We start from the raw sequence: 22746 nt of genomic DNA, 5'->3' as shown, positions 1-22746 counted from the left end.
CGCTGTTGAATAGGATATCTCCGCTCCTTCTGGGCTTCCGGTGGTGGGCCAGGTTCGGGTGGAAGGTCAGGCTCTGTCTCTCTCATACGTCCATAGTCAGGAGAATAGTCCTGGGGGTCGTTATTGTTCTTGTTCTCTCGGCATGTCTCTGCTGGGGCGGTGGACCGTAGCAGATGATCCACATGAACATTGACATGGAGATGACCAAATTGGACTTGGTAAGTCCTCTGTGTTGCAAGATCCCACCTGAGTTCCACAGGCGCTTGGGGTGTCTGAAATCACGTAGCATCACCCTCTCTCCCTCTTTTAATTCACTGACAGTCTTTGAGCGTCTGTCATGAGCTTTCTTCTGCTGTAGCTGGTGCTTTGCCACAGTGCTTGACAAGTCTGGTTTCAACAATGTCAGGCGGGTACGTGGTTGGCGTTTCAGAAACAGTTCAACTGGTGTACATTCCCTTACTGTATGTGGTGTGTTACGGTAAGTAAACAGGAAACGGGGAAGCCTTTGGTGGGTGGGCACAGACTGAGCCTCGAGTCTTGTCCAGACCTTCTTAAAGGTTTGCACGGCTCTCTCCGCTGCTCTGTTTGATGCCGGATGGTAAGGTCACCACCTTAGAGTAACATCGTTTGATGTGAAAGGAGGGCCATTGTCCGATACGTGCTCCTTGACTAGTCCAAAGGATGCTGAGAAGGTGTCTGAGAAGATTGTCTTCTCAGCTGTGGTCAGTTGAATAGGGAACATTTCCATCCACTTGGAATGGACATCGACGACAACAAGGAAATGTTGCTTGTCAATCTCGGCATAATCCACATGGATGCGTTCCCATGATGTAGCAGCCCAGGACCATGGATGAAGAGGTGCAGCAGCAGGCTTGTTGTGAACAGCTTCACAACGTGAGCAGTGGCCTACATGCTGTTGAATGTCCTGATCAGTCCAGGCCACCACAGATAACTGTGGGCGAGTGCTTTCATTTGAGTGATCCCTGGATGTTCCTCATGCAGGTCAGAAAGCAGTCTCCTCTGGAATTTGGGAGGTACCACCACCCTTGATCCCCACAGAACACATCCTTGATCAGTGGACAACTGGACTTTCTTGTCAATGACTGGATGAAGGTTATCGTCATTTACGAAGGTTGGCCAACCGCCTAATGTTAAGTCCAAGACCTTGGAAAGCACTGTCTTTCCTCGTTTCCTCTGCTATGTCTGAAGCAAATATGGGCAGTTCATAGATGAGAGAGATCTGGAAGACTGCTCTATCATCTTCACTGTCGGAGTCACTATTGCATGGTAGTCTTGATAGTGCATCTGCATTTGCGTGATCACTTGGTCATCTGTACTCAATCTCGTAGTCATAGGCTAGCAATATCAGAGCCCAACGTTGCATTCAAAGTGCAGCAAGGGTTGCTATGGCAGATTTTGGTCGAAGGATGGCCAACAGAGGCTTGTGATCTGTCAGCAGTTGGAACTTCCTTCCATAGAGGTATTTGTGAAACTTCTTCATTTCGAATATTATGCTCAGGGCTTCCTTCTAAATTTGAGCATAATTTTTCTCACTTGTTGACAGAGTCCGTGATACAAATGCAATAGGGTGTTCTTCACCTGACGGCAAAACATGTGAGATGACAGCTCCTACTCTGTATGGAGATGCATCACACGCGAGTCTCAGCTTCATGTCTGTGTCGTAGTGGGCAAGCCATTTGGTCTTTAGTAGACGCTGTTTGCAGGTCTTGAATGCTTCTTTGCATTGTGGGGACCAATTCCACTTTGTATTGGCCTGCAGCAGTTGGTGAAGCGGATGCAACAATGTGGACATGTTTGCCACAAACTTTCCGTAATAGTTCAGGAGCCCCAAAAATGACCTCAGCTCTAAGATATTTATGGGTGCTGGTGCGTTTACGATTGCTTCCACCTTTCTGTTGGTTGGGTGCAGGCCTTGGAGGAACTCAACCTTGCTGCGTTTCATTCTCACTCCGTATTTCTCCAGTCTTGACATCACTTTGTCCAGCACTACCTTGAAAGAGTTTCAGTCAATTCTGCATAGGTCAACTCCACTGCTTTTATTGGTTCAATGAGACCTTTCAGCAATCCATACTCAGTTGGACCCAAAACACTGATAAATACGTCCGCTTTTTGTTTCATCTTTGATTTCATTTGCAGCCGGCCAACACTCAAAACGCTCTAAATAGGAATCAAAATCCTGTTTTGTAGCCTCAAACTCTGGTACTTGACCAATGGTTGCCATTTCCACAGTTAATCGTTCAGTTTCTTTATTCCATGTATTCCTTAATTTTCTGAATTTATTTAATTCTTCACTTTCTTCATTTCAGAAGTTTCTGCAATTACTTCATTCACTGCACTCATTTGTAAAAATGTACACACTGTGTTACGTTTCTTCTTCCTTTTAAAAAATTTAGTTTTTACAATATTTCTCCACTGAGATCGCCTAATTTAAATGGGTTCAATGACAGTTTTTTTTACTTAACCACCAGAGGACAGTGTTGCTATTCTGGACTCCAATAGGCTTGCTACTTGGCAGCTCCTGAACACTGTACCTACTAGCAGTGCTTAGCCTTTTCTACTGGCGAAAACAATACATAAATAAATGACGATTTACATAATTATTTTGAGTTTAATTACTCACGCAACATTCTTCCCTTCAAGCAATGCGCGTTTAACCTCTCTAGGGTATGTGGGACGAAATCGTCCCACCTACTCAACAGCCAGTGGAATCCCGTGGTGCGATATTCAAATACCTTAGAAATGCTATTACTTCAATTTCTCAAACATATGACTATTTTACACCATTTTAAAGACAAGACTCTCGTTAATCTAACCACACTGTCCGATTTCAAAAAGGCTTTACAACGAAAGCAAAACATTAGATTATGTCAGCAGAGTACCCAGCCAGAAATAATCAGACACCCATTTTTCAAGCTAGCATATAATGTCACATAAACCCAAACCACAGCTAAATGCAGCACTAACCTTTGATGATCTTCATCAGATGACACTCCTAGGACATTATGTTATACAATACATGCATGTTTTGTTCAATCAAGTTCATATTTATATCAAAAACCAGCTTTTTACATTAGCTTGTGACGTTCAGAACTAGCATACCCACCGCAAACTTCCGGTGAATTTACTAAATTACTCACGATAAACGTTCACAAAAAACATAATTATTTTAAGAATTATAGATACAGAACTCCTTAATGCAATCGCTATGTCCGATTTTAAAATAGCTTTTTGGCAAAAGCACATTTTGCAATATTCTGAGTAGATAGCTCGCCATCACGGGCTAGCTATTTTGACACTCACCAAGTTTGGCCCTCACCAAACTCCGATTTACTATAAGAAAAATTTGATTACCTTTGCTGTTCTTCGTCAGAATGCACTCCCAGGACTTCTACTTCAATAACAAATGTTGGTTTGGTTAAAAATAATCCATATTTATATTCAAATATCCTCTGTTTTGTTCGTGCGTTCAAGACACTATCCGAAGGGTGACGAAGGGTTACGCGCCCGACGCGTTTCGTGACAAAAAAATTGTCAATATTCCATTACCGTACTTCGAAGCATGTCAACCGCTGTTTAAAATCAATTTTTATGCGATTTTTCTCGTAAAAAAGCGATAATATTCCGACCGGGAAACCCTGTTTTCGTTCAAAGACGAAAAAATAAAAACATTGTGTCGGCTCGTGCAGGCGCCCCCAGTCTCATTGTTCTCTGATCGACCACTATCCAAATGCGCTACTGTTTTTCAGCCAGGGGCTCCAAAGGCATCATTCCCCGTTCTGCCGCCTTCTGAGAGCCTATGGGAGCCGTAGGAAGTGTCACGTTACAGCAGAGATCCTCAGTTTTCAATAAAGAGAGTGTAGAAGGCCAAGAAATGGTCAGAGAGGGCACTTCCTGTAAGGAATCTTCTCAGGTTTTTGCCTGCCATATGAGTTTTGTTATACTCAGACACCATTCAAACAGTTTTAGAAACTTTAGGGTGTGTTCTATCCAAATCAAACAATTATATGCATATTCTAGTTACTGGGCAGGAGTAGTAACCAGATTAAATCGGGTACGTTTTTTATCTGGCCGTGCAAATACTGCCCCCTATCCCCAACAGGCTAAGAAGCTTAATCACCACATCACCACTGTAATATTTGTGTTGTGGAGTAATGACCAGGCAGGAGACTGGAGTACAGTTAGTTTCGTTTAGTCAAAAACCCCTCGTGCTCTACATTTCATTTCTCCAAAAAGTACGAACTTTGTCCCCATGTGCAGTTGCAAACCGTAGTCTGGCTTTTTTATGGCGATTTTGGAGCAGTGGCTTCTTCCTTGCTGAACGGCTTTTCAGGTTATGTCGATATAGGAGTCATTTTACTGATATAGATACTTTTTACCTGTTTCCTCCAGCATCTTCACAAGGTCCTTTGCTGTTGTTCTGGGATTGACTTGCACTTTTTGCACCAAAGTACGTTAATTTCTAAGAGACAGAACACGTCTCCTTCCTGAGCGGTAACATGGCTGTGTGGTCCCATGGTGTTTATACTTGCGTACTATTGTTTGTACAGATGAAAGTGGTACCTTCAGGTATTTGGAAATTGCTCTCAAGGATGAACCAGACTTGTGGAGGTCTACTATTTTTTTCTGAGGTCTTGGTTGATTTCTTCTGATTTTCACATGATGTCAAGAAAAGAGGCACTGAGTTTGAAGGTAGGCCTTGAAATACATCCAAAGGTACACCTCCAATTGACTCAAATTATGTCAATTAACCTATCAGATGCTTCTAAAGCCATGACATCATTTTCTGGAATTTTCCAAACTATTTAAAGGCACAGTCAACTTAGTGTATGTAAACTTCTGACCCACTGGAATTGTGATACAGTGAATTATAAGTGAAATCATCTGTCTTTTAACAATTGTTGGAAATATTACTTGTGTAATACACAAGGTAGATGACTTAACCGACTTGCCAAAACTATAGTTTGTTAACAATACATTTGTGGAGTGGTAGCACACTTTATGGTCAATAGTTGTATAATCTCATCAATACAGCTTAATTTTGTTATCCAACGATTTAAGACTGGGCATAATACTGTCCCGATAACCTCGATCTGGCCACAGCCGAATAAATAAGAGTGTGCAAAGCTGTCATCAAGGCAAAGGGTGGCTACTTTGAAGAATCTCAAATAAACAAATAAAAATATATTTTATAACACTTTTTGATTCCATATGTGTTATTTCATAGTTTCAATGTAGAAAATAGTAAAAATAAAGAAAAACCCTTGAATGAGTAGGTGTTTCTAAACTTTTGACTGGTACTGAATTTATTTATTTTTTACCAGTTAAATAGACTGAGAACACATTCTCATTTAAAGCAACGACCTGGGGAATAGTTACAGGGGAGAGGACCTAGATGGCAGCGACCTCGGACCCAGTGATGTACTGGGCTGTAGTGCCTTGTGGTTGGCGTTGATGCAGCCTGTCAAGATGCTCTCAAAAGTGCAACAGTAAAACTTTTTGAGGATCTTGCCAAATCTTTTCAGCGTCCTGAGGGGGAAGAGGCATTCTCGAGACCTCTTCACGACTGTGTTGATATGTGTGGACCATGTTTGAGCCTTAGTGATGTGGACACTGAGGAACTCTCGACCCGCTCCACTACAGCACTGTCGATGTCAACGGGGGCGTGTTTATCCCTCCCTTTCCTGTGGTCCAAGATCATCTCCACACTGCCAGGTCTCTGACCTCCTCCCTATAGGCCGTCTCATCGTCGTCGGTGATCATGCCTAACACCATTGTGTTGTCGGGAAACGTAATGATGGTTTTGGAGTCATGCGTGGGTTGTAAACAGGTTGTACTGGAGGGGACTAAGCACGCATCTCTGAGGGGCCCCCGTGTTCAGGGTCAGCGTGGCGGATGTGTTATTGCTTACCCTCACCACCTGGAGACGGTCCATTAGGAAGTCCATGATGCAGTTGCAGAGGGAGGCGTTCAGTCCCAGGATCCTTAGTTAAGTAATGAGCTTGGAGGGCACTACAGTGTTGAACGCTGAGCTGTGGTCAATGAACAGCATGCTCACATAGGTGTTCCTCTTGTTCAGGTGGGAAAGGCCAGTGTGGAGTGCAATAGAGATTGCGTCATCTCTGGATCTGATGGGGCGGTATGAAAATTGGAGTGGGTCCAGGGTCTCTGGGATGATAGTGTAGATGTGAGCCAAGACCAGCCTTTCATGGCTACAGATGTCAGTGCTAAGGGGCGATAATTATATAATCACCTTGGTGTTCTTGGGAACTTGGACTATGGTGGTCTGCATGAAACATGTAGGTAGGAACATATTCCAATCTGTGCTAGCGAAACAATCCTGTAGCCTAGCTTCCGCTTCATCAGACCACTTCCATATTGAGCACGTTACTGGTACTTCCTGTTTGAGTTTTTGCTCATAAGCAGAATTCAGTAGGAAATAGTTATGGTCAGATTTGCCAAATGGAGCGCGAGGGAGAGCTTTGTATGCGTTTCTGCGTGTGGAGTAAAGGTGATCTAGAGTTTTTTGCATGCAGTTTCACAGGTGACATGCTGGTAGAAATTAGGTAAGATCGATTTCAGTTTTCCTGCATTAAAATTACCCGGCCACTAGGAGCGCCACTTCGGGATTTAAGTAGCAACCACCTAGCAGACCGGGTATGGTAACTGCTGGTGGTGAAGGAGACCAGACTACAGAGGTAAAGAGGGAGTTTACCCAAAAGGGCTTTGTAGATGAACACATACAAATATATCTTTCTGCGCATATAAAGTGAGGTCCAACTTACCATTTGGTACAATGTACAATGGTGGGTGAGTGACTTGGCATTTGTAATAAAGTGCAAGGATGCATGATAAACAGAGTCCAGTCTCTGTAAGATGGAGGAGGCTGCATGCATATACAACAAGTCACCATAATCATGGTGTGAGTGTGTGGGTATATAGTATTTATAAAGATCCCCAATTAGCTGCTGCAGAGGAAGCGGCTACTCTTCCTGGGGTCCAGACAGGAAACAACACAACAAATAAAATACATAATATGCAGAAATATATATACATTGCACTACATTTACATTACAATTTAGCCATTCAACAGATGCTCCATCCCACAGCAACCCACAGCTAGTACATTCATCTTAAGATAGCCAGGCGAGACAAGCACACATCAGTCGTATCCCAACCACAATACAATACATAATACAATGCAAAATGCATAAACATTTCTGTGTGTCTCTTCACAGTCCCATCATGCTGTGAGGTGTTCTTTTATCTGTTTTTATTGCTAGCTTTTGTTACCTGGGGTGGCAGAGAGTTCAATTTAGTCATGGCTCTATTTTTCCCAGACTCTGGACCTGGACCTGTTCTGGACCTGGGGACTGTGAAGAGACCTCTGGTTGCATGTCTTGTGGGATACCAATGAGTGTCCGAACTGTGTCAACTGCTTGAAAAGACAGTTCGGTACCTTCAACACCTCGCACAAAGACCAATAGTGGGTTGGTGTGTCTGTGTGTACATTGGACATGTTGACCCAATCAGTCACTGTTGTGACAGGTAGTCCTGCGGTACAGGCATGGTGGGCCAATAATTTGCATTACCAACACTGCACCCAGACCTCCTGTCACAACTAACCCTGACCCTTGCAGCCATTACCTAGCTTACATTTTTTCTACAAATCAAATGTTATTTGTCACATGTGCCGAAAACAACCTTACTGTGAAATGCTTACTTACGAGCCCTTAACCAACAATGCAGTTCAAGAAATAGAGATAAGAAAATATTTACTAAATAAACTAAAGTAAAAAATAAAATAAAAAGTAACACAATAAAATAATAACAAGGCCATATACAGGGGTACCGGTACCGAGTCAATTTAAACCTAGACTTGGCTCTCCGGTAACGCTTGCCGTGCGATAGCAGAGAGAATAGTCTATGACTTGGGTGACTGGAGTCTTTGACAATTTTTTGGGCCATCCTCTGACACCGCCTAGTATATAGGTCCTTGATGGCAGGAAGCTTGGCCCCAGTGATGTACTGGGCCGGACGCACTACCCTCTGTAGTGCCTTATGGTCGGATGCCAAGCACTTGCCATACCAGGTGGTGTTGCAACCGGTCAAGATGCTCTCGATGGTGCAACTGTAGAACTTTTTGAGGATCTGTGGACCCATTCCAAATCTTTTCAGTCTCCTGAGGGGGAAAAGGTGTTGTCGTGCCCTCTTCATGAGTATCTTGGTGTGTTTGGACCATGGAGGAACTTGAAACTTGAAACGTTCTCAACGGTGTCTCCAGACTCTGTCACGTCTGTCACGTGCTCAGTGTGAACCTGCTTTCATCTGTGAAGAGCACAGGGCGCCAGTGGCGAATTTGCCAATCTTGGTGTTCTCTGGCAAATGCCAAATGTCCTGCATGGTGTTGGGCTGTAAACACAACCCCCACCTGTGGACGTCGGGCCCTCATACCACCCTCATGGAGTCTGTTTCTGACCGTTTGAGCAGACACATGCACATTTGTGGCCTGCTGGAGGTCATTTTGCAGGGCTCTGGCAGTGCTTCTCCTGCTCCTCCTTGCACAAAGGCAGAGGTAGCGGTCCTGCTGCTGTGTTGTTGCCCTCCTACGGCCTCCTCCACATCTCCTGATGTACTGGCCTGTCTCCTGGTAGCGCCTCCATGCTCTGGACACTACGCTGACAGACACAGCAAACCTTCTTGCCACAGCTCGCATTGATGTGCCATCCTGGATGAGCTGCACTACCTGAGCCACTTGTGTGGGTTGTAGACTCCGTCTCATGCTACCACTAGAGTGAAAGCACCGCCAGCATTCAAAAGTGACCAAAACTAAGTGGACAGTTTGATTTCACAGAAGTGTGATTGACTTGGAGTTACATTGTGTTGTTTAAGTGTTCCCTTTATTTTTTTGAGCAGTGTATTTAGTTGAGATGTTGATCAATGAGATTTCAACCTTTATTCACCCACTCAAAAAGACTACTGTAATTTGTACATTTTGGTACTATCAAGTTTGAAAACTATACTCAATAACTATATTTAAATATTGGAGTGAGGTTGAGAACACATTTGTGATCTGATTTGACCAAAACACACTATGACTTCTACAGGGATTATCACCAATCCATGAAGGGTGGTGATTAGATGTTTAGAAGTAGTTGCCATTTTGTGATGTAGGCTTCTTTACATTAAATGAGGATAAGAGCCTGAGCTAAGAGTAGGAAAATAAACTGTATCAACCAGGACCTTTCTGATGTTGCACACTCTTGAAAAGCACCCTGGTTTGTATAATACAAATTCTACTGATGATGCAAAATATATCTTCCAGACTTAAGCCCTATTTGCACCGACTAGTACAGTATTACCAGAGAACGTTGGTTATGTAATTATTACCTCAGAATATCCATTGTTCCAGAGGAGGATTCGGACGGGATTTGTTTTTTCCAAAGTGTCCCTGTTATAATTTTTTTAAATATATTGACCATTATTGTAACGGGTGTCGTCGTAATGAGACCAAGGTGTAGCGGAGGATGTGTGTTCATCTTAGATATTTAATGGAAAAAGGAGAACACTATACAAAAATAAACCAAAGACGACAGCAAAACAGTCCTGTCAGGAAAAACTCTCAACAGAAAACAATCACCCACAAACCCCAAAGGAAAAACAGGCTGCCTATGTATGACTCCCAATCAGCAACAACGAACTACAGCTGTTCCTGATTGGGAGCCACACACGGCCAACCAAAGAAACAAACCAACATAGAAAAATAAACATAGAACGCCCACCCATGTAACACCCTGGCCTAACCAAAATAGAGAACTAAAAACCCCTCTCTATGGCCAGGGTGTTACAATTATGATGGAATCCTCAAGGTTTATATTCTAGGCGTGAACATATTTCAACATTTCCAATTGTAACGATGTACGCTGAGAGTTGGGAAGCAAGATCAGGGAGTGAACACATTTAAACAATAAATGAACAAAACAAGAAACACAAACAGTGCACCGACATGAAACAGCAACAATGACGAATGGGAAAGAAACCTAAGGGAGTGACATATATTTGAAGTCGGAAGTTTACATACACTTAGGTTGGAGTCATTAAAAATAGTTTTTCAACCTGCTGTCATAAGGGGAGGCCCAAGGCAGGTTGGATTAATTTGTATACAGGGAGGGACCAGGGAATCTGGTCACAATGCTGACGCAGTGGGCAGATAAGAGACAATTTTATTACCATGTGTAAATGCAACAAATCTCAATCAGATAATGATCGTGTCATCTTGATTGGATGACAAAAACGACATGTTAATGTAGTAACCACAGCTTCTGTGTCATAGATCTGTGAATTACATTTTAATTCTGGGTTGCAAATAAAACTTACTGTACATCAACAAGATGCATTTGAATCCCAAAGGATAAAATATGAAAACGTAAATGAAAACACTTATTTACAAAGCTATCCTTGACTGTGAAACAAACTTTGCAATAGTATTACGGGTCTGTTTTCTCGGTCTAGTCACGTGGGCAGTCAGGGAAAACACTTGGCACTGATGATATACAGACAGAAGCAATACTTTAATTTGCAAAATATTCATTTGAAGAGAAAATGGCTGACTTGAAATCAATCATTTCTCCAAATGTTCCCGACCGTTCTTTTTCTCCTATATTATCAAGTCAATTGAAAGAGTGTACCTGTGATTGACTACATAATACAACACATACACATGCAATCATATGTCAAGCTACACTCCAAACTCACTGTAATTGTCTCTATGGCAAGTCATTCAGCTCTGATAATACACAATAAAACAATCCATTCCAGTGTCTCTGAGTTTATGACAGAAAAAAATCCAGCAGAGCAGACATGGTTCAGGAGAGGAAGCTGCTAGCAGGGGGTCCTAGGTAAAATATTGCCCACTTGATAGAGTGGTGTGCCGCTGTGGATGGTGCCACACAGTCACAGTGTGGCTGTGTGTAGCCCGGTGTGTGTAGCACGGTGTGTGTGTGGCATGATGCGTTGTCTGTGACAGTGATTACGCCTCGGCCTCTCCGACGGGAGCGCCACACCACACAGTGCCACATGCACGCACACACTCACACATACATTATCCGAGAGGAAGGCTTCACAGGCCATCATGATTGCATTCCCTCCATTTGTTATTCTATGTATTACAATCCGACTGGAGACCACAGGTAATTGTAATACACACACAACCCAGATTGAATTCCAAAAGTTGACATTTAGGTAAAAAGGCCTCTATTAGCATCTTTTGTGTTTCTTTGGTTGTGTTGCTACTGTCTGAAAATATTTTTAACTAACTTTTCACATTTGGACACACACTTTGCTCAATCTGCACAAATGTCCTCTCTGTCTCCCTTTTTCAAACTTGTGATTTGTGGTAAATGTTTCTCTGTTTGTCTCCAATCACAATCACAGTCCTGTGACAATCACAACACCAGACTCTCTAGCCCTGGGCAGCTGGAGAGAGAGCAGGAGAGAGAGAAAGGTTTCCAATTTCTGGTATTGTGACCATGAGGTAGTCCGGTGAAGGTGATCCGTTTGGCATTCCCTTTCTTTACAAAAAATATGCCTCTTAAATAAGAAAGATCTCGACTCTAAAGTCAGTCAAGAAATAACTGAAACGTTATGTTGGCAACTGCATGTTATGGTAAATGCTAGAACACTGTGAAACAACACGACCATGGACTAAGTAGCTGAAGACTCGACTAAAGTGAGTTTAGAGACACTACTAACAAAAATTCACACTGGCAATGAGGTACTGTCCAAGCAGATGAATAAAATATCCGACGAGGTTAAACAAATCTAAAGTGATATGACTGAAACCTGTTTAGGATGCCGAAACCTGTTTAGCACTGGAGAAAATCACATGAGAAAAGCTCCAGAACACTGTGTATGAACAGAAATAAATCATTATGGGACTTACTAAAAGATTAAATGGGATCGTAGACATCAGTCGCCTTTCAAATCTTAATTTCGTAAATTTACCCAAAATGGAAGAATTCCTGGAAAAGGGAATACTACTGGGCCAGAAGAATTCACATGAGCTCCCCCACAATTGAACAAGCACATCTAACAGGCGGCTCGAGAGGGTACATGAGCAGCAAACCAAGGGGCATCATCGCAAAGTTCCTTAACTATAGGAACAAAGATCAACGTCGGACCTTTGATGTACAGTATTAGGGCAACCGGGCCTACATCAACTCCGACATGAGCAGAGACCTCTACATGAAATGCAGAGATTTGACCCCATAAAGAAAAAGCTATGGGAAAATCAAATCCCACTCCCTCTGGTGTATTCCGCATATCTACGGGTCAAATGGACGGAAAGAGACGTCACACTGAAATCAGCAAAAGAAGCTACCCGATTCCTGGATAACCTGGACAAAGAGAACGGTGGAAATGGCAATTCATTTTAACAGATGCATGGGGCACTGGAGTATTGAACTGTTTAGGCAACTGAAATTATGTGAACAATGGACTATTACACCCCACCACATTAGACACAAAAGAGAAAGGTAGGTGTTGTTAATGCCTTCACTCACACGCCTATTGGAAGACAATCACAGCACCATCCAGGCGATCTGCCTAAAGGAATAACACTTTAATGACTATTGGCTCTACAGCCTAAATGACAACACATTCATTGATGGGCTATAGCCATGATCTATTTGTTTAAGTAACGAACTGACAAGTGAACAAGACAACATGATGAGTGCTATGATCTGGGTAATTATTTTTGAATGCTCCCCAGCCCATGGGCTATAAAGGTTTAAGTGGGTGGTGAGATCTTAAATGGTTTGTACGTATGTGAAAAAAGACAGAGCGATCGAATGGCATACAGCGTAGGATGCAGAAATTGTAAGCACTCAGTCCTTTTATTTCCGTTGCTCTCTCTCCTTTCCTTCAAAATTGTATTTACTGTTGCCCGAATTAAGGTATGATAATGAGGAAATGTATGTACGAATTGAAAAATATGTGTTTATCAATGTGGGCAACATGATATCATCACATGTCGATTGTCCTTTTCTTGTTATTCTCCCATAGAAAGTACAATGAATAATGTTAATGAATTTGTTGAATGAATGTTGAAGAAACATGGGCAATTACCAAATGTATAAAAGAGAGAGACCAAAAAGCAGGCTGTGTGAGCAAAGCCCACAAATATGCACCTTTCAATCATTATTTCTAGCTTCGTGTTGGACAATTATATCTAAATGAATTCATTAATTGAATCCAAAGGTGGAATGTACAAGAAATGTATATAGACCAACTCAACATGTATACGATAAACCCGGAAAAATCAAGTGAATAAATTACACTCGCTTTAGCTCTACCGGTGCCCAGAGTAGACTGATGTTGCATTAATGTTACAAGTCACTATACCCCCCAGCTCTTAGTGATCCGCCTGCTCTGTCCCCCTGTGGGTCAAGATGAGTGCGCCCCACATGTGGTTGCTTGCAGTACAACGCAACTGTAGGTTACTCCAGTGATTATAGGCCTACATCTGTTTTCAATTTCTCTCTTTAATAGACTATACTGATGCCTAATACATAAATAATTGAATTCATTTTGTCAATTAACAGTCATGGTAAGTGCTTTTTAAGTCGTTTTTCTCATTATTGACCCTGAGCGGGATAATCTTTAGAAGGGTTTCATCTATCTCAAAAGGTAGAACCAGCCCAAAACAGGACTCCTTAATAATAATCACTATATTTACTTCACAAATACTAATTATACTAGTTCACTGAACATAGCATGGACACTGTAGTACTAACACTCACTTCACAGTGGTTGGGAATGGGTATGGGAGCGACCCAGACCACTCTAATGTTGTAGATTACAAATACTGACTCAAATAAATAAAAATAATAATCAATATAATCATTTTTTTAAGTGTTTCATTTAGTCCTAGTTGGGAAATATATTGGACTTACCAATGGAATCATAAGCCATATTATTATAAAGCTACAAGCTTGGCACACCTGTATTTGGGGATTTTCTCCCATTCTTCTCTGCAGATCCTCTCAAGCGCTGTCCAGTTGGATGGGAAGCATCACTTCAGGTTTCTCCAGAGATGTTCGATCGAGTTCAAGTCCGGGCTCTGGCTGGGCCACTCAAGGATATTCAGAGACTTGTTCCGAAGCCAATCCTGCGTTGTCTTGTCTGTGTGCATAGGGTCGTTGTCCTGTTGGAAGGTGAACCTCCACCCCAGTTTGAGATCCTGAGCGCTCTGGAGCAGGTTTTCATCAAGGAGCTCTCCGTACTTTGTTCATTTCATCTTTCCCTCTATCCTGACTAGTCTCACTGTCCCTGCCGCTGAAAAACATCCCCACAGCATGATGCTGCCACCACGATGCTGCCACCACCATGATTCACCGTAAGGATGGTGCCAAGTTTCCTCCTGACCTGACGCTTGGCATTCAGGCCAAAGAGTTCAATTTTGGTTTCATCAGACCAGACAATCTTGTTTCTCATGGTCTGAGAGTGTTTAGGTACCCTTTGGCAAACTCCAAGTGGGCTGTCAATGTGCCTTTTACTGAGGAGTGACTTCCATCTGGCAACTTTACCATAAAGGCCTGATTGGTGGAGTGCTGCAGAGATGGTTGTCCTTTTGGAAGGTTCTCCCATCTCCACAGAGGAACTCTGGAGCTCTGTCAGAGTGACCATCAGGTTCTTGGTCACCTTCCTAACCAAGGCCGTCCTCCCCCGATTGCTCAGTTTGGCCTGGGCGGCCAGCTCTAGGAAGAGTCTTGGTGTTTCCAAACTTCTTCTATTTAAGAATGATGGAGTCCACTGTATAATTCGGGACCTTCAATACTGCAGAAATGTTTTTGTTCTCTTCCCCAGATCTGTGCCTCGACACAATCTCAGAGCTCTTCGCACAATTCCTTCAGCCTCATGGCTTGGTTTTGCTCTGACATGCACTTTCAACTGAGGGACCTACACCTATAGACAGGTGTATGCCTTTCCAAATCATGTCCAATCAATTGACTTTACCACAGGTGGACACCAATCAAGTTGTATAAACATCTCAAGGATGATCAATGGAAACAAGATGCACCTGAGGTCAATTTCGAGTGTCATAGCAAAAGGGTATGAATACTTATGTAAATAAGGTATCTTTTTTTATATACAGTTGGTCGGAAGTTTACATACACCTTAGCCAAATACATTTAAACTCAGTTTTTCACAATTCCTGACATTTAATCCTAGTAAAAAGTCCATGTTTTAGGTCAGTTAGGATCACCACTTTATTTTAAGAATGTGAAATGTCAGAATAAAAGTAGAGAGAATGATTTATTTCAGCTTATATTTATTTCATCACATTCCCAGTGGGTCAGAAGTTTACATACACTCAATTAGTATTTGGTAGCATTGCCTTTAAATTGTTTAACTTTGGTCAAACGTTTGGGGTAGCCTTCCACAAGCTTCCCACAATAAGTTGGGTGAATTTCGGCCAATTCCTCTTGACAGAGCTGGTGTAACTGAGTCAGGTTTGTAGGCCTCCTTGCTCGTACACACTTTTTCAGTTCTGCCCACAAATGTTCTATAGGATTGGAGGTCAGGGCTTTGTGATGGCCACTCCAATACCTTGACTTTGTTGTCCTTAAGTCATTTTGTCACAACTTTGGAAGTATGCTTGGGGTCATTGTCCATTTGGAAGACCAATTTGCGACCAAGCTTTAACTTCCTGACTGATGTCTTGAGATGTTGCTTCAATATATCCACATAATTTTCATTCCTCATGATGCCATATACAGTCCCTCCTGCAGCAAAGCACCCCCACAGCATGATGCTGCCACCCCGGTGTTTCACGGTTGAGATTTTGTTCTTCGGCTTGCAAGCCTCCCCCTTTTTCCTCCAAACATAATGATGGTCATTATGACCAAACATTTCTATTTTTGTTTCATCAGACCACAGGACATTTCTCCAAAAAGTATGATCTTTGTCCCCATGTGCAGTTGCAAACTGTAGTCTGGGTTTTTTATGGCGGTTTTGGAGCAGTGGCTTCTTCCTTGCTGAGCGGCCTTTCAGGTTATGTCAATATAGGACTTATTTTACTGTGGTTATAGATACTTTTGTACCTGTTTCCTCCAGCATCTTCACAAGGTCCTTTGCTGTTGTTCTGGGATTGATTTGCACTTTTCACACCAAAGTACATTAATCTCTAGGAGACAGAATGCGTCTCCTTCCTGAGCGGTATGACGGCTGCGTGGTCCCATGGTGTTTATATTTGTGTACTATTGTTTGTAGAGATGAACGTGGTACCTTCAGGCGTTTGGAAATTGCTCCGAAGGATGAACCCGACTTGTAGAGGTCTACAATTTTTTTCTGAGGTCTTGGCTGATTTCTTTTGATTTTCCCATTATGTCAAGAAAAGAGGCACTGAGTTTGAAGGTAGGCCTTGAAATACATCCACAGGTACACCTCCAATTGACTCAAATTATGTCAATTAGCCTATCAGATGCTTCTAATGCCATGACATCATTTTCTGGAACTTTCCAAGCTGTTTAAAGGCACAGTCAACTTAGTGTATGTAAACTTCTGACCCACTGGAATTGTGATACACTGAATTATAAGTGAAATAATCTGTCTATAAACAATTGTTGGAAAAATTACTTGTGTCATGCAGAAAGTAGATGTCCTGACTGACTTGCCAAAACTATAGGTTGTTAACAAGAAATCTGTGGAGTGGTTGAAAAACGAGTTTTAATGACTCCAACCTAAGTGCATGTAAACTTCCGACTTCAACTGTATATACATTTGCAAACATTTCTAAAAACTTTTTTTCATTTGTCGTTATTGAGTACTTTGTATAGATTGATGAGGAAGAAAAAAATTGAATACATTTTAGATTAAGGCTGTAATGTCACAAAATGTGGAAATATTCAATGGGTCTGAATACTTTCCGAATGCACTATATGTACTCTATATGGTTAAGGTGACTAGGCATCAATCAACTCACCCAACATGCCTACAAAGTATCTAATAAGTTACATGTAAACGTGGTCCAAACATCTCAAACAACGTTCCTAATCCAACCTCAGGTACCCTAAAATGTAAATAATCAATAGAATTTAAGACGGAATCAACTGTTTCTAATACCGGATAAAAACAACGTGAAGCGCGTTCCAGTTCACGCACACCAAAACAGTAGAGTCCACCTGGAGTGACACTTACAATGAATAGGATTACTTCTTAATTTCTCAAAAGAAAAACATCGAACAATTTCTAAAGACTGTTGACATCTATTGGAAGCCATAGGAACTGCAACCAGGTTCCTCATAAAAAGGGAGTCCCATCGAAAATCATTGGAAAATCCTATGACCTAACTTTTTCCCCTTGGATGGTATGTCCTCAGGGTTTCGCCTGTCAAATCAGTTCTGTTATATTCACAGACATTATTTTAACAGTTTTAGAAACGTTAGAGTCTTTTCTATCCAAATCTACTAACTACATGCATATCCTAGCTTCTGGGCTTGAGGAAGAGGCAGTTTACTTTGGGCACGCTTTTCATCCGGATGTCAAAATACTGCCCCCTACCCCAGAGGGGTTAACTGTAGGCCCAGACTTATGACTAAGTTACACAAGACACGTTTGTATCAGTAAAAAAAACACTAGCATATAACAATAGAATAGACAATACTCGTAAGTAAAAAACAGCTTAGTATGCTAATTTGTATTTTCTTCCACCATATAGGCCATCAATAATCAACAAGAAGGAAAATCTCCTGGTAATGATAGATTTGCAGAGGAATTTTAAAAACCCTTTCGTCCCGAATTACTAAAGCCTATGTTACTTATGCTCACGGCAGCTCTAGAGAAAATTTTACTTCCCCAGTCACTATGTTTGGCTACAATCGCCCTACTTAAAAATAAAATAAGGATCCATTGTCATGTGGATCCTTCCGCCCAGTATCACTCTTGAATGTGGATTACAAAATCATTGCTAAGGTATTGGCTTTTCGCATAGAAACAGTAATACAAAAGTTGATCTACTCAGATCAAACAGTGTTTATACGGAACAGGATGTCTTCAGGCAATCTCTACAATTCTTTCAATATAATCCTTCATAAGAACTTGAATGCTCTAAAAGTGGCAGAATCAATAGATGCTGAAAAAGCATTCGATATTGTGGAATAAACATTTTTGCATCACGCTGCATGAGGCAAATATCTTAAAAAAGGTTTGGTTTTGGTCCAGTATTTATTTCCGGGATTGAGCTGTTTTATAAATCCCCCAAAGCATCAATACGAACAAATGGACAGATCTCTGAATCATCCCTGTCTCATCCCTCTCACAGAGAGTCTAGTTATGTATTTTCTTTAGCCACAGAACCCCTATAATTAGAATTAATGGCTCAATCCGGGGCATAGAGATAGGTGAAGATCAACATTGTTGTTATTGTTATTTTACTGCTTCTCTTTAATTATTTGTCACTTTTATTTCTTATTCATATTTTTTTTTAGGTCTTTTGTATTTTTTTTAAACTGCATTGTTGGTTAGGGCTTGTAAGTAAGCATTTCACTGTAGGGTCTGCACCTGCTCGGCGCATGTGACAAATACAATTTGATTTGATTTTAACATGTGATATCATTGTTTGCTGATTACAAATTTACGTTATCTATCTGAACCACAACATTCTCTGTCATTTATTGTACTACTGTTGGACACATATGATGCTGTATCAGGTTTCATGGTGAATTGGGAGAACTGAAATAAGGCACATTTATAATTAGGACTTATCAAGCTTAAAAAGTCAATTTATGTGGAAATGGACAAAAACACGAAATACCTGGATGTAAGACACATGAAATACGTGGGTGTACTGATACCATGCAATCTGGAGGAGGCATATAAAGTGTATTATTTTCCTTTAATAGATAAGATTGAATGTTCAGAGATGGAGATCTCTACCTATTTCTATGTTAGGTAGGGTCAACATAATCAAAATTAATACTGTATATTACCAAGGTTGATGTATTTATTCCAGGACCTGCCAGTATTCAATTCCATCCAACTTTTTGAATAAAATAAATGGCCTGCTCTTGAACATTACTTGGAATGGAAAGATCTCATGATTCAAATTGACTGTTTTACACTTTCTTTTTTTCTTACACAAAAAAACTATCCAATGATTCTCAATTCCATTCGTAAAAATGTACAGAAATTCATGAGGTGGAAAGAACCAATATTGCCAGAAATTGTCAGAAATCGTGTTCTATCGCTTCAACAGAATCTGGATGAACCTAAGTCATCTAGCATAGAAAAAATACTGAAGGAAGCTGCTACGCCAAAGAAGTTGATTGCCTTCAGACAGTATTCATACCCCTGGGTGAGGGTGAGTCTGGGTGAGTCTATAAGAGCTTTGCACACCTGGATTGTACAATATTTGCACATTATTTTGAAAGTTCATCAAGCTCTGTCAAGTTGGTTGTTGATCATTGCTACAGAGCCATATTCTAGGCTTGTCATAGATTTTCAAGCCAATTTAAGTCAAAACTATAACTAGGCCACTCAGGAATATTCAACGTTGTCTTGGAAAGCAACCCCAGTGTATATTTGGCTTTGTGTTTTAGGTTATTGTCCTGCTAAGGTTAATTCATCTTCCAGTGTCTGGTGTCAGCAGACTGAACCAGGTTTTCCTCTAGGATTTTGCCATTTCATTAATTTTTTTATCCTGAAAAGCCCCTACTCTTTAATGATTACAAGTATACCCATTACATGATGCAGCCACCATTATGCTTGCAAATATGGAGAGTGGAACTCAGTTGTGTGTTAATTGGATTTGCACCAAACACTTCGTATTCAGGACAAAACGTTAATTGCTTTGCCACATTTTTTGGAGAATGACTTTAGTGCCTTGTTGCAAACAGGATGCATGTTCTGGAATATTTTTATTATTCTGTATAGTCTTCCTTCTTTTCACTCTGTCACTTAGGTTAGTATTGTGGAATAACTACAATGTTGTTGATCCATCTTCAGTTTTCTCTTATCACAGCCATTAAACTCTGTAACTGGTTTAAAGTCACCATTGGCCTCATTGTGAAATCTCTAAGTGTTTTCCTTCCTCTCTGGCAACTGAGTTAGGAAAGACACCTGTATCTTTGTAGTGACTGTGTCACAAAACACTTCTATAGCAGGAGGGGTGAAGTCAGGCGCAGGAGACTGAGGTCCGTGAAACACACGTTTAATAATTATTGAAAAATGCCGCAACAAGGCTGGTGCACAATAATACATTAGGAGAACAGCTCCAAAAATACTAAAGGACGGGACGCAGCCCGGCAACCCTAATGCCTAAAACACGCAGCGTAAATAGGAAAATGCAATATACCCCTACGTGCCCTAAAGGCATGACACATAAACAATCCCGCACAAATCCCCAAATGAAACAGACAAACTAAATACCCCACTAATTGACTAACACAAAACAGGTGCAGACCTAAACAGACATAACCAAAAGACACAGAAACATAGATCGGTGGCAGCTAGTAGGCCGGCAACGACGACCGCCGAGCACCGCCCGACCGGGGAGAGGCGCCACCTTGTGTGGAAGTTGTGACAGACTGGGTGTATTTGAGACACCATCCAAAGAGTAACTAATAACTTCACCATACTCAAAGGATATTCAATGTCTGCTTTATTAGGTGCCCTTCTTTGCTAGGCATTGGAAAACCTCCCTGGTCTTTGTTGATGAATCCCTGTTTGAAATTCTATGCTCGACTGAGGGACCTTACATATAATTGTATGAGTGGGGTACAGAGATGAGGTAGTAATTCAAAAATGATGTTCAACACTAGTATTGCACACGGAGTGAGTCCATGCAACTTACGTGACTTGCTAAGCAACATATTTCTCCTGAACTTATTTAGGGTTGCCATAACAAAGGGGTTGAAAACTTATTGACTCGAAACATTTCAACTTTTCATTTTTAATTAATAAGTAAAAATGTCTAAAAACACAAGTTCACTTTGACATGATGGGTATTGTGTTTAGGCCAGTGACACATCTACATTTAATCAATTAAAAAATGTAGGCTGTAAGACAAAATGTGGAAAAACTCAAGGGGTGTGAATACTTTCCGAAGGCACTGTATATCAAGGGTTGATTGAATCTCTACCTGATGGTTCAGAACCTATAAGACAAAATGGGAAACAGATCTAAAAGGAAGAATTTAAGGAAAACCATTGGTCACAGATGTATACATGTCCATACCTGCTTCTACACCCTAAGACATAAACTACTGCAATTTAAGATAATTCATAACATTTACTACACTCCTGCCAAATGCATGTATTGCATCCTCTGTTGGAGACGCATAAAGCACAAAGGAACACTATTACATATGCTGTAGTCCTGTGATAAACTGACACCATTTTGGGATAATGTATGTGCTATCTTTTCATTGTGTCTAGGAATCTATATCCGTCCATCTCCACGATTATGTCTGTTGGGAGAGTTTTGTAATCTAGAAAATCTCCCCCCCAAAAATGTGTAACCATCAATTGGAAAGCCTCATATTCACCCTCAATAACAAACTGGAGGACTGAACTATCTAGCTACATACCGTTGGATTTTCTATATTATAAATGTAAACAAAAACCGGAAGTGTCTCACGAAATTTGTAAACCATATGTTGATCACATTGGGGAATGTGTTGTATTTGTTGTTTTGTTTTTGTGTTGTGTTGTTTGTGGAGTGTTGTGAAAAACAAGAAAAAATGATTTGTCAAACAGAGAGAAAGAGAAACCGAGAGAGCGAAAACGAATACGTTTATTTTTAGGTAAGGTTTCATTAACAGGAGAGATAAGATGTGCACAGCTGGGAAATCCACATACACAAATAAATAAGTAAATAGGCCAGCTAAGCACCAAACAGTTGTGGTTGGTGTTGAAGAAATGAGAGAGACGGGAAGACAGGATGAGGGGTGAGAAGAAGCCATTAAAGGCGAGGTGAAGAAAGGGGAGAGAGGAGTGGACACGAGGAGAGAGGAGTGGACATGAGAGGAAAAGGAAGGAAGGGGAGAGAGGAGAGGACAGGAGAGGAGAGCAAAGAAGAGGAGAGCAAAGAAGAGAAGAGAAAAGCAGAAGAGAGGAGGCCCAGGGCAGATGGATATACTGATCCAGCAGAGATTGGCATTTCCTTTTCATAATATATGCCATCAAGAAGATGCTTTAATCTCCCAACTAGCTGGCACTTAATCTACCACTGGGCATGCTCACTATCACTGGCATGGCTGACTAAACACTTTCTGGGACAGACACTCCCCACAGGCCTCACATTTAGGGGCCTGGAGTTGTTCCTGGAAATGGCCAGGTTCTAGTTAAACAGTTATGACTAGATCCCAGTTTTTCCTGGTAAGGCCATGTAAGCTAGTAAGTTATTCAGAGAAGACAGTCCTGTATTATGCACACTCAGGTAGAGTTTGGAGACTGTACTGCACTGCAGTCACAATGTGGTAGAATTATTCTGTCCCAACTTCCAGGTATCGTCCTCCTGAGCATTGCTTCTTACACTTGCCACAAGCATGTTTACAGTCGCTAGATGAGAATAGCTCACAGTGAGAAAAACAGGACAAAGATTTCTGCTGCCGGGGCACTTCTTATGTACAGTATCCCTTCACATCGCAGGGAGGCGGGCAGTGGGAAGGAGGGGGGGGGAGTGCTGTCTCGTGAGAGAGGAGGTGAAAACGGTTTGCAAGAGTTGTTG

The sequence above is a fragment of the Salmo salar genome, chromosome ssa22, assembly GCF_905237065.1.
Source record: "Salmo salar chromosome ssa22, Ssal_v3.1, whole genome shotgun sequence".
Classification (NCBI taxonomy): domain Eukaryota; kingdom Metazoa; phylum Chordata; class Actinopteri; order Salmoniformes; family Salmonidae; genus Salmo; species Salmo salar.
This window is presented reverse-complemented; position numbering follows the sequence as displayed.